General features: G+C 37.4%; 1 protein-coding gene and 1 long non-coding RNA gene across 3 annotated transcripts in view; one reads left to right on the top strand and one right to left on the bottom strand.

The window, feature by feature from the left end:
• Positions 1 to 12,179, bottom strand: part of LOC135198789 (uncharacterized) — a 358,657-nt gene that overhangs the window by 96,018 nt on the left and 250,460 nt on the right. The window lies entirely within an intron of this gene.
• Positions 1 to 12,179, top strand: part of LOC135198786 (proton-associated sugar transporter A-like) — a 216,099-nt gene that overhangs the window by 58,231 nt on the left and 145,689 nt on the right. The gene's annotated exons all lie outside the window — the stretch shown is intronic.

The raw sequence follows: 12,179 nt of genomic DNA, 5'->3' as shown, positions 1-12,179 counted from the left end.
GCGTCCGGTACCTAGCATATCGAATTACGTCGGAGGCTGCTGTTACCCCAAAATGCTTCTTCGACCGACCACAGGAAACAGCACTCAGGACCGTCACGTCCTCCCGACATCATCCTCCCAAAATGTTTAGTCCGTCATTCATATTCCATGAAAAACATTTTCCGAAAACTTGAGGAACCGCACACAAAAATTTGAGGGGGAAGAAATGTGGCCGCCGTGTACGAAACTCTCGTGGCCCCTCTGACAAGTGCTCGAATTTCGGTGGGCCACACTTTTTCAAAAATATATTCTTTTGGATGCTCCACAAATACTGTATCTTTTTATAAGGGGGGAATGTCTTCAAAATATTAAGATTTTTTCTCCTCATTCGGAGAGAGAGCGCGTCGATACCAACTTGATGAATAGATCGTAAGAAAATGCCCCCAGTTTTATCTCGGTGATTAAGGGTAAGTCTCTTGAATGGAAAGAATGTCGAAAGCAGAAAATAAAAATTCCCGTGAATGTTGCAGTCTCTATACAGTTGAGAAGCGTGTTCCCGTTTTCTACAATGACCGTATTCACGGTGAAGGGCCTCCAATTCAATAGACCTTGTAAGACGATGAAGAGCTGTGATCAGTCATCTCAGCAGGAGGAGGCCAGCCGAACTCCCCCGCCCAACCAAACCCAGAGAGAGAGAGAGAGAGAGAGAGAGAGAGAGAGAGAGAGAGAGAGAGAGAGAGAGAGAGAGAGAGAGAGAGAGAGTTTTATAAGGATTTTACCAAAAAAATTCTCAAGTCTGAGACAATGTTCTCTGATATGGTGTCGAAACACGTCGGTTTTTCGTCCAATTTGCAATAACTTACTTCACATTTTGCCAGAGAGAGAGAGAGAGAGAGAGAGAGGAGAGAGAGAGAGAGAGAGAGAGAGAGTTTTAAAAACATTTTACAAAACATTTCTCAAGTCTGAGACGATGTTCTCTAAAATGGTGTCGAAACAAGTCGATTTTTCGTCCAGTTTGCTGTAACTTACTTCACGTTTTCTGCTTTTCGATCGGTGGTAAGTGTTTGCTGGGTAGAACATTACCCATTACTGCTGTTGCCTGTAATTACCTTTATCGCTACCGTCACTACTCTTATCGGATTTTTGCAACAAAGTTCCATACATCCCACATTTCGTATGTCCCTATTCTTTGATCATACAAGACGTAAAGATTTTTCCAAATGTTCTGGAGGTGTCTACCCATTTGAGGCATTACGTAAGTGGAAACTTGATTTTCTATATTAATTCCTTTATCTTGGTCAGTAATAATGTTTCCTTACTTATAGTAACTGATCACTTAATCGCGAACTATGGCAGCTTGGTTATTGGATATATTTTCATCTAAAAGTATTATGGATACTGGGAATCTATCTTATCCGTTATTTCTGGGAATCTATTCTATCCGTTATTTCATCAGGGAATGTTGGGCTATGAAAAACTCTTCTCTCGTTTTGAGATATGAGGTAACTTTTAACTTTAACAGTCCATGGGACAATATGATGCAGGATACAATGGAAAGTTGGTTATATCGGAAATGTAACTTTGAGATGTTCACATATTTATACTGAGATAACAAGTGGTCTTTCAAGCTTTAAACCTTAGGAAATGATCTCATTTACTACAAATGCGAAGTACTTTAAAGTGCACAAGTATAATAAGTGTTTTTAATTCAACTGCTTAAAAAAAAATTCATAATGTCTTATCTAATTCAGGGGTTCGTAACCTTTAGATGACTCCAGACCCCCAGTGATTTGCCCGATATGGTTCCATACCCCCTTTGCTCAAGTCCACTCAAGTCCTATTTGTTGACAATGTAATTTGCTATACTTAGTTTAATGCATAATTTGGGTATGAATAACTAGGAACAGAAAAAAAAATCGAAAGCATTTATAGTTTTATCTAGTTATTTATTTACAGAATGTACCCTCGTATATACACATTAAATTCAAATATATACAAATATCCAGAGATCAAGTCTCATACACCCAGTATGTGGTTCTCATAACCCCAAGAGGTATGGATACTCCCAGTTAAGAACCCTCGCTCTAATTGAAAATAGCCTCTTTGCTCTGTAAAATGTTGGCCAAATAATGAGTAAACAGCCAAACTCGAATCAGATACTCAAGTTAAAAGGTTTCCTGTAATGAAGTGTCTCTTGCTGGTGTCTCGCCTCTCGGTTTCTTCAAGCAATCAACCGTTAGACTATCGACCCAAAGTTAAACCGATAAAGATGTCTTGGATAAGAGTAAGATGACTTTATAATTACCTGTCAAAACTATGACAAGTTTGATAATGACCTCACAACACTTGTTTTCCTACTCCAACATTAATCTTCCTTCTAACTCATTTCTAGTCTATGGAATTTTCTGCTTTCTTCTGTGTTCCTTTATCCTTGAAACATCTAGCCTATTATGTTTCAAAGTTAAAGCCGAAGGACAATGATTTTATACTCAGTTCGTCTTGTTTTATTTGTTTGTTTCGGAGAATAATTTAGATACCAATATATTTCCTCATCACAATTAAAAACAAGTAAAGTGTGTGCCGAGGTTTATTCGGCGCAATCGAGTTTTCTGTAGAGCTGCTACGGCGTATAATCAAGGATACCGACAATAGATCTAACTTTCGTACGTCTTGGTATAATGTTGTATGAGCCGCGGCCCATGAAACTTTAACCACTGCCCGGTGGTGGCCTATCCTATACGTTGCCAGAAGCAAGATTATGGCTAACTTCAACCTTAAATAGATTCAAAACTACAAAGGTTAGTGGGCTGCAATTTGGTACGTTTGATGATTGGAAGACGGATGATCAACATACAAATTTACAGCCTTTTAGCCTCAGTAGTTTTTAAGATCTGAGGGAGGACAGAAAAAGTGCGAACGGACAGGCAAAGCCGGCACAATATATATATATATTTTTTTTTTTTTTTTTTTTTTTTTTACAGAACACTAAACAGTTAATATTCCATATCGATGCACAAAATCTCCACGGTTGTTTGTCAGTCTGTCTGTCTGTCTGTCTGTCTGTCTATCTCCGTGCTTCCATTAGATACGTGAGCTTCATAGTTTCTGAAAATCTCAGCAAACTCCTATGAGGGACTTTTTAGAAGGAGTATCACTTCACGCCCCGAAGACTCTTGGTGAACTTTCTTTCGGGGGACACATATTTTCAGTTATTACGAAAATCGTGCCAGTAGTAAAAAAAAAAAAAAAAAAAAAAAAAAAAATATCAGGGACGGGGAGAGGGTTGTTCATCATTCGGTTGCCGGTGTATCTTTTTTTTTTTTTTTTTTCCCACCAGAGATGGAATGGTTTAGAGGATGGTTTATTTTTAGCGTTTTGGTGGAGAGAGAGAGAGAGAGAGAGAGAGAGGAGAGAGAGAGAGAGAGAGAGAGAGAGCTTCACTAACCATTTCTCGCTCAATTTCTAACACTCAAAAAATTGTTTTATTGAACAATATATATTTTTCCTTTCCTGTATCTCCCAATATCCCCTTCCCATCTCTCTTTGAGAATCACTATTTTCGTCTTACAGTTTCTATGGGGGTGGCTCACAAATCCCGTATGTTACAAGGGAAGGGAAAACTCAAAATGTCTCACTGAAGTCTAGTCGTATAGCCTGCGAGTCAAAGTCAGTTCAAAACTAAACAAGTGGCGCAACCGAGTTTTCTGTACAGCCCATGAAACTCTCAGTCGATGTCCAGAAACTTTCAGCCCAAGCCTGGGTAGTGGCCTGTGTTGTTGGCACCTATACGCACGGTCAAATCTAACTTTAACCTTAAATAAATAAAAAATACTCAGACTAGGGGGTTGCAATTTGGTATGTTTGATGATAGGAGGGTTGATGATTAACACACCAATTTGCAGCCCTCTAGCCTCAGTAGTTTTAAGTATCTGAGGGCGAAAAATAAAAACCAAAGTGTTCTAAAAGTAGTCTCATAACTCCATCATGTGGACGCAGTGAAAAATCTATTATGAGCACCACCAACCCCACTCCTACCTCTTCCATTTGAATTCCCTTTTAGAACGAAGTTCCACTGTCCGCAGCCCCAGTCACTGGTTCTATTCTATCTCCACCACCCACGCAATCCTTTCAGAGTCCTACACGCCCACGTCCTCTCCCCACAAACCCCACGACCCCTACCACCGAACGCGCAAGCACTCAAGAGTAACCGCGCGAAGGTTGTCCAACCCTCCCTACCTTATCCTGGCGATATCAAGCGGCACACCTGCCCTCAAGGCGACGACATCTCATCATCGGATGCAATTAGCGATGGCGGTAATTAAAGGTGAGGTATAATTGGAAGGTATTCCATGGCGAGTGACTTTTCCCTCATGAGGGGCGAGGAAGCGGGAGTCGTAAAAATCAGAATGGGACTGACACTGCGAAAGAGGGACGATGACAGCTGGGTTCTGGTTCTTTCCTCTTCTGCTGTGGATTCTGAATCGAAAGGTTACTCTTTTGAGTGAACAGGAAAGGATTCTCATAGCAAAGGTTAACCATAGAGTAGAGGAAAGGATTCTAACTGGAGATGTTATTCCTATCGAATTAAAAAAAAGAATTCTAACTGGAAATGTTACTTCTATTGGGTTGAGGAAAGGATTCTAACTGGCAATGTTACTCCTATAGAGTTAAAGAAAATAATTATAATTCTAACTGGCAATGTTACTTCTATAGAGTTAAAGAAAATAATTATAATTCTAACTGGAAATGTTACTCCTATAGAATTAAAAAAAATGATCATTCTAACTGGAAATGTTACTCCTATAGGGTTAAGGAAAAGATTTTAACCGGAAAAATCTCTCCTATAGAGTTAAAGAAAAGAATTCTAACTGGAAATGGTACTCCTGTAGAGTTCCAGAAAAGGATTGTAACTGGATATGTTACTCCTATAGAGTTAAGAATTTTAACAGGAAATGTTACTCCTGCAGAGTTAAAGAAAAAAGATTATAACTGGAAATGTTACTCCTATAGAGTACAAGAAAGGATTATAACTGGAAAGGTTTCCTTTTGGGTGAACAGAAAAGGATTCTAACTGGAAAGCTTGCTCAGTGAGAAAACAAAAAAATTATTCTAACTGAAAGGTTACTCTTTGCGAAATCAGGAAATGACTCTGACTGGAAAAGTACTCTTTGAGAGAACAAAAATGCTCCCTGAATGGAAAGTTACTCTAAATGAACAGAAGAGGATTCTGTCTGGAAAGGTTACTCTTTAAGAGAACAGAAAGTACTCGAGCAGGAAAGGTTACCTTATGAGAGAAGAAAAGGTTTGTAGTTGGGCAGATAACTCTTTGAGAAAACAGTAGTGGATTCAAACTGAAAAGATTACTTTACAAGAGAACAGAAGAACATTCTGACTGGAAAGGTTACTCTTTAAGAGGACAGAAGGGAATTCAAACGGGAGCGTTTACTCTTTGAGACAACAGAAGCGACTGTTACTGGGAACAGAAGAGGCTTCTAACTTGGAAGTTACTCTTGAGAGAACATAAGGGGATTCCGGCTAGAAAGGTTACTCTCTGAAAGTACAGAAGTGGATTCTGACTCAAGAGGTTACTCCTTGGGAAAACAGAAGGGGTCCTACTGGAAAATTTACTTTCTGAGAGAACAGACGAGGAGACTACCTGGAAAGGTTACTCTATGAGAAAACAGGAAAGTATTCTAATTGGAAATGTTACTCTCTGAGAAATCAGAAGAGGATTCTAGCTGTAAAGATTACTCTCCGAGAGATCAGAAGAGGATCTGACTGGAGAGATTAGTCTTTCAGAGAACAGAAGAAGATTCTAACTGGTACAGCTACCCTTTGAGAGAGCAGAGCAGGATCCTAAATGAAAAGGTTACTTTATGAAAGAAGAGAAAAAAGGATTCTGATTGGAGAGGTTACTCTCTGAGAGGGTAATAGAGGATTCTGAGTGGAAAAGTTACTTTATGAAAGAACTGATGAGAATTCTGACTGGAGAGGTTACTTACTGAGAAAATAGAAGTGGAATCTGACTGGATACGTTAGTCTCTGATAAAACGAAATAGGATTCTGACTGGAAAACTTACTTTTTGAGAGAAGAGAAGGAGATCTGACTGGAAAGCTTACTTTCTGAGAGAACAGAAGACTATTCTGACAGAGCAGTACAGGATTCTGACTGGGAAAGTTACTCACTGACAGGGCAGTAAAGGATTCTGACTGGAAAGCTCACTCTGTGAAAGAACATAAGAGAATTTTGATTGGAGAGGTTACTCTAACAGAGCAATAAAGGATTCTGACTAGAAAGGTTACTCTTTGAGAGAACAGATGAGGATTCTGACTGGAAAGGTTACTGTTGTAGACAACAGAAGGCATCCTGAGCGGGAAGATTACTCATCAGGAAAAGCAAAATGGATTCTAAACGGATGTCAGTCGCTAAGGGGACCAGGAATGGATTCTGAATTGCAGTGTCATCATGATAATGATCAAGAGAGGATTTTGAATGGTGAGCTTACTCTTTGGAAGAACATGAACGGATTCTGAATGAAAACGTCACTCACTGAAAGCAGTAGTGGTTTCTGAATTAATGACTGTCATCTCAGTTAATGGAAAGAATCAAGATGATCAAGGAAAATGTGATCCTGACCGCATTGGGGTTTCTGTGAAACAACAGGATTACAAAAACAAACGATGGCTGTATGAATACGGTACTGAATTAAATGAAAAAAAAAAAAACTTATACAAATTTGATCATCATAAATAAATACAAAACACTCCATGGACAATAGCAGTAGAATTACTGGTCCAAGCACAGATGATTTTTTTTTTGGTAAAATCAAATCTTTGAAATCGCTCTGATTATACAAGTAAAAAACCAAAAGCAGTCATTAAAGAACACTTTTACCTAGGGCCAAAACTACTAAACTTCACAAAAACATACAAGTGTAGAGTAATAAATATTTCCGTGTAGACTTCTCCAAAACGACTAACAACGAAAGGAAAAAATGACGAGAGAGAAGATGGAAACGGGAAGGAAATGAGAATAATAATACAAGTGACAGAAAGACCGATAAAATAATTAGAAATTTCATTAGTTATCAAATATTCAATAATGGGACTTCCGACTTTCTGGTAACGTTAATGAACAAGTTACGACGTAGCAAAACCTATCCCAGCCAGGTGTCAGGTGAGAAGACTGACACCCTAAATGATCCTGTACTGCTCCTCTCTCTCTCTCTCTCTCTCTCTCTCTCTCTCTCTCTCAGCGTCTGTCTTTACTTTACATCTGTGAGAATCTTTATTATGCTTGGCCGACTTTCGCAGCTCTACAGAGACAGTGAAATATGGCTACAAATCACCGTAGAGTCTAATTGCTGAATAAATGAGTAGCTATGCATAAAATCAAAGGGATATGTACCATGAATTTAATTTTAGTCCTGAATCTTGTATATTTTCGTAAGGGATTCATTTTAGGTGAATGCTTTAGTTTAATGTAATTCTGTGTCAGTATGTCTGTCTGTACTTCAACACATTTTTTTATGTATTTTAGTTTGTGCATGTAAAGTCTTCTTCTTCTTCTTCTTCTTCTTCTTCTTCTTCTTCTTCTTCTTCTTCTTCTTCTTCTTCTTCTTCTTCAGCTTTTCCCATTCTTAAATGGAGTGGCTGCTTATTAGACTTCTCCATCTTCTACGATCATGTACCATTACCTCACTCACGTTCCTTACAGTATATAATGAATACACCCAACTACACACTATCGGATGTATATGCATAAAACACACACCACACACACACACACACACGACACACACACAGGGAAAACACACCACACACATATATATATATATATATATATATATATATCTATATATATATATATATATATATATATATATATATATAATTTTATCAAGCGCTGCTGAACCAGAGTAAAACATGGAATCTATCTTCCCCAAACATTTTCAAGTGGATTTTGTTTATCAAAAGTCAGTTGTTAGGCTGTTGTCTAAATGATTTTGGAGCATTTTCAAAGACAGCTAAAGCCAATGTACACCAGAAGGCTACACAAGCATCAACTACACATAACAGTAGTTCTCTAACTGATGCTTGCGTTCATTCACACACATACGAGGGGGACATTCACTGGATATTTTTAACCCAGTTATTTGGAATATATCAGTTTCAGTTCATCATAAAATAAAGGTGCGACACAAACACGGTGCAGGTAATTGCGTTCTTTTAATACCAAAACTCACTGAAATCTTCTGATAACAAAATCAAATACATCAGAGTCTTCAATAACAAAATCAACTGAGTTCTCACAATACCAAAATTCACTGAGGTCTTCTGATAACAAAATCAAATACATCAAAGTCTTCTAATAACAAAATCAACTGAGTTCTCCTAATAACAAAATAAACTTAAGTCTCCTGATAACAAATTCAACTAAAGTGTCCTAATAACAAAATCAATTGAGGTCTTCTAATAACAAAATTCAACTGAGGTTTTCTGACAAGTTCAACTGAGTTCTCCTAATAACAAAATCAACTGAGTTCTCCTAATAACAAAATCACATGAGGTCTACTAATAACAAAACCAACTGAGTTCTTCTAATAACAAAATCAACTGAGTTCTTCTAAAATCAAAATCACCCGAGGTCTTCTAATAACAAAAATCAACTGAGGTCTCCTGATAACAAAATCAATTGGGGATTTCTAATAACAAAATCAACTGAGTTCTCCTAATAACAAAATCCACCGAAGCCTTCTAATAAGTAACGAAGACCAAAGACTGAAACTCGGAACACAACCTACCCCAACCACCATCAGGTAAATGCTATTAGTGGAGGCTCGCACTTCTGACGACCTTCTGTTTCGCCTCCCTCTGAAAAGAGGCCTTTGTTCCTGCACGAGCAGCGTCCCGGCGTCAATTGCCATTCTGCCGACGCAATGGGAGAAATGGAGAGTAATGCAGCCGCTGCAAATTGATGGATGCAGTGGGAAAAGGACAGACAACGGTACTTGCTACTCGGAGAGAATGGATTTTGATGTGAATTACAGAGTTATTTACGGAAAATAGTACGTATTAATAATTTCAAATGTGATGAAATGTACTTGCTACTCGGAAAGAATGAATTTTGTTGTGAATTATGCATTCATTTGCGGAAAATAGTACGTATTAATAATTTCAAAAGGTGACGGAATGTCCATTGCGTATAAATGAATCCTAATAACTTACAGATAAATACTTGCGAAAAAATATGTAAGAAAGATAGATAAGGATCAAGTAATATTTGAAAAATCAGAGAATGATGCTAACTACATATTGGAGGCCAGGTTATACAAATAATCAGCAGTTATTCATTAAAAAGAGATGATTAGTATGAATGGTTACATAAAGGTTAAGTACAGTAAATACCTTTCCAACAGATAGCGTGATCAGAACTGCATAAAGGTAAACATAAAAAGGAAATACCAAATGTGCCAACGAAGTAAGGAACCTTTACAAACACTGGTTAATGTGACGGGTAAGGTAATAGCTAATGACCTTATGTAACCCAGAACTTTGAAGAAGACATGAGAATGGAAAAAATAAAGAATTAACTGAATAATGAATGAATGAATGGGGTTAAAGGCGATCTTATAATCACAAAGAAGATAAAATTTATCAAACATGTATCCTGTAGAACAAATTTTTATTTTTTATTTTTCGGTTAAATTCTGTTAATGGCGAAAGTTAGATAATTTGCAGCGCAAGTTATAACAAGTGTAAGCCATAAAAGGTCGCAGTGAGGTGCAGAATCAACACGATCTGTAAACAAGGTACTACAGCACCATCCTTACGGAATGACAAACAAAAAATGTTCGATTCGGTCAAATTCTTATGGCAAAGGTCATGCAAATAACTATCGACTGCATACATCATGCGTTTTAAACTGCATATATATATATATATATATATATATATATATATATATATATATATATATATATATATATATATACAAACGCGCGAATTCATTGCGTAAATATCATAACGCAGACATGCAGATTCACCAAATAATCCGTTTAATCGAAAGGGCATTTGTATTCTCCAGAAACCTCTTTGAACTGACATCAAATTCGCAAGAGAGGCCAACTTAACAGCTGGAATGAAATAAGAAAACACGAGCGTCTCCATAACAGAAGCTAACTCAATAAAGAAATATTTTAAAATGTGAAATCGATTTTATGATTTTAAAAATCGGAAGTTCTTTTTAAATCTTCACTGTCCCTCATTATCCTAAAGCACAAAAGCGTCAAGTCAAATGTTTTATTTCTTACATTATATAACATATTATAACCTAGAAGGTATCAATTTTCAAAATTGTCTTGTTAATTTGCATGGGAACGTAGTCCATCAATCTTCACTATATTTTGTTTGTTTGTAGGGTGTTTTTACGTTGCATGGAACCAGTGGTTATTCAGCAACGGGACCAACGGCTTTACGTGACATCTGAAACACGTCGAGAGTGAACTTCTATCACCAGAAATACACATCTCTCACTATAGATAAAAATTCGACGTGTCCTCATAAACTTCAAGCTGTATTATAACTAACTCATTATAGATAAAATAACATATATAGACATCGTCTTTTATAAGGGCTGCTTTGATTATATTAACTTGAAATTTTACTGCTCTAAATCTCAAATTATTTTGCAACACAAAAAATTCACTATACTGAAAACAATTCTTTTTAATCATCAGCACTTGTACAGTAATTCTGTTGTTTTAGATTTAGCTGGCCTTATGCCAGCACGGGCTCTTGCTCATAAAGCAGCCCTAAAGCAGTAAATCATTCGTAGTTGTGAAAAAAAAAAGAATCACGCGATACCGAAGCAGGAGAGCCTCCTACGTTTGCCCCGCAGCCAGCGAAGGGTTACAAATTAATCAGTCAAGCTCAGTGGACCCAAAAGGGGAAAACAAAAGAAAAAAATAATGGAATACCAAAGGCAAAGGACTTGACTCGAGGATATAAGGCTTCCATATAACTCGAGGGAAACTTGGTAAGGAGAGGGGAAAAAATTAAAATGGAACGAACAATGGGAGGACATTCCTCCTTCAAAAGTGTAAAGTACAATTCACTTCCAGATCAAATCGATTTTAAAAAAGTTTTGAACTCTTCCTTGGCTCTGAGACATCTTTCGGACAGATAGACAGGCAAGACTGAATGCATATTTTCCGGCTGAATCTAAGAGTTGAGGCAATAAGCATCTAAAATAAGAGGAAATTTGAAAGAAAGTACAGGTAATTAGGAAAGTAAACGTGTCCTCAATATCAGACCGCAGTACATGTAGTAATCCCTCAAATTATGAGTAAACTAAGGTTTACATTAGAATAAAGAGAGAGAGAGAGAGAGAGAGAGAGAGAGAGAGAGAGAGAGAGAGAGAGAGAGAGAGAGACGTCTAAACCTAATAGCCGTGGAAATAAGCAGTGAAAACAAGGGATATTTAGGAAAGAAATGACAGGTGATTATGGAAGTAAAGAAACCTTTTAATATCAGACGGCAGTATATATAGTTATCCCTCAAATCATGAGTAAACTATAGGTCAGACGAATAAGGTTTACATCAAGGGAGAGAGAGAGAGAGAGAGAGAGAGAGAGAGAGAGAGAGAGAGAGAGAGAGAGAGAGAGGGGAGCGATTTCACACGCAGCAAGAAATCCAACCAGATATGAACAGATAAATGCTGAGCCTCGGGATAGTAGGCGGTTCTCAGACCCTTAAAACCCTAGTTTGTGTATGTAGGTGGAAAGGGCTTTTGCTATGAGAGAAACGAGAGAGAGAGAGAGAGAGAGAGAGAGAGAGAAATGAAAGTCACAAACGCTTTTTGTTTGCGGATTCCGTGTTTCCTTTGGGTTTTTGTAATGAGGTATATTTTTCATTACAGTTTTTACTCTAATTTTCTTGTCTCCTCCAGCCAATACCCCACCTCCTTGCCCCTCCATTACCCCTATTCCCTATAGGACCCGGACCAGATAATGTCATAAGGATGCCCCTCCGATCAGCCTCGCCATATATATATATATATATATATATATATAGATAATATATAGATATATATATATATCTATATATATATATATATATAATATATATATAGATATTATATATATGTATAAAGTAGAACGCTGACCCCACGACAGGAGAAAAGAAGCAAACAAGCAAAG

Source organism: Macrobrachium nipponense, chromosome 22 (assembly GCF_015104395.2).
Source record: "Macrobrachium nipponense isolate FS-2020 chromosome 22, ASM1510439v2, whole genome shotgun sequence".
NCBI classification, from domain to species: Eukaryota; Metazoa; Arthropoda; class Malacostraca; order Decapoda; family Palaemonidae; genus Macrobrachium; species Macrobrachium nipponense.
The sequence above is the reverse complement of the archived record's forward strand: the minus strand, read 5'-3'. Positions and strand labels throughout refer to the sequence as shown.